General features: G+C 38.7%; 1 non-coding gene across 1 annotated transcript; it reads left to right on the top strand.

Annotated features, from left to right (window-relative positions):
- Nucleotides 1-275: 275 nt before the first annotated feature.
- Nucleotides 276-379, top strand: LOC130964131 (small nucleolar RNA R71). Its single transcript, XR_009080239.1, has one exon. It is a non-coding gene; the product is annotated as a small nucleolar RNA R71 (small nucleolar RNA).
- Nucleotides 380-1,109: the final 730 nt, after the last annotated feature.

The raw sequence follows: 1,109 nt of genomic DNA on the forward strand, positions 1-1,109 counted from the left end.
TGTTGACTTGCTGAGTCAACACTTTGTTCTGAGCCAATATGGCATTTAGAGCATCAATTTCAAGAACTCCTTTCTTCTGAGGTATCCCATTATTCACGGAATTCCTCTCAGAAGTGTACATGAACTGGTTATTTGCAACCATGTCAATGAGTTCTTGAGCCTCTTCAGGCATTTTCTTTAGGTGAATAGATCCACCTGCAGAAGGGTCCAATGACATTTTCGAAAACTCAGATAGACCATAATAGAATATATCTAATATGGTCCATTCTGAAAACATGTCAGATGGACACCTTTTGGTCAGCTGCTTGTATCTTTTCCAAGCTTCATAGAAGGATTCACCATCTTTTTGTTTGAAGGTCTAAACATCCACTCTAAGCTTGCTCAGCTTTTGAGGAGGAAAGAATTTATCCAAGAAGGCAGTGACCAGCTTATCCCAAGAATCCAGGCTATCCTTAGGTTGTGAATCCAACCATATTCTAGCTCTGTCTCTTACAGCAAAAGGGAAAAGCATGAGTCTGTAGACTTCAGGATCAACTCCATTCGTCTTGACAGTCTCACAAATCTGCAAGAACTCAGTTAAAAACTGGTAAGGATCTTCAGATGGAAGTCCATAAAACTTGCAGTTCTGTTGCATTAAAGCAACTAGTTGAGGCTTAAGCTCAAAATTATTGGCTCCAATGGCAGGAATGGAGATGCTTCTTCCATCAAATTTGGACGTTGGCTTTGTGAAGTCACCAAGCATTCTCCTTGCATTATTATTATTTTCGGCTGCCATCTCCTTCTCTTGTTCTAATGTTTCTGAAAGGTTACCTTTAGATTGTTGTAATCTAGCTTCTCTGAGTTTTCTCTTCAGAGTCCTTTCAGGTTCAGGATCAATTTCAACAAGAGTGCCTTTTTTTTCTTGTTCCTGCTCATATGAAGGAGAAGAAAACAAGAAAAGAAAGAGGAATCCTCTATGTCACAGTATAGAGATTCCTTTATGTTAGTAGAAAAAGAAAGGGGAGAAGAGTCAAGAAGAATGAATAGTCTGTATAAAGAGTAAGGATAGGGGAGGTGAAGAGGAGTGTTAGTAAATAAATAATTAAATAGAATAAGAAAAGAGAGGGGGA

This window comes from Arachis stenosperma, chromosome 2 (genome assembly GCF_014773155.1).
Source record: "Arachis stenosperma cultivar V10309 chromosome 2, arast.V10309.gnm1.PFL2, whole genome shotgun sequence".
In the NCBI taxonomy this organism is placed as follows: domain Eukaryota; kingdom Viridiplantae; phylum Streptophyta; class Magnoliopsida; order Fabales; family Fabaceae; genus Arachis; species Arachis stenosperma.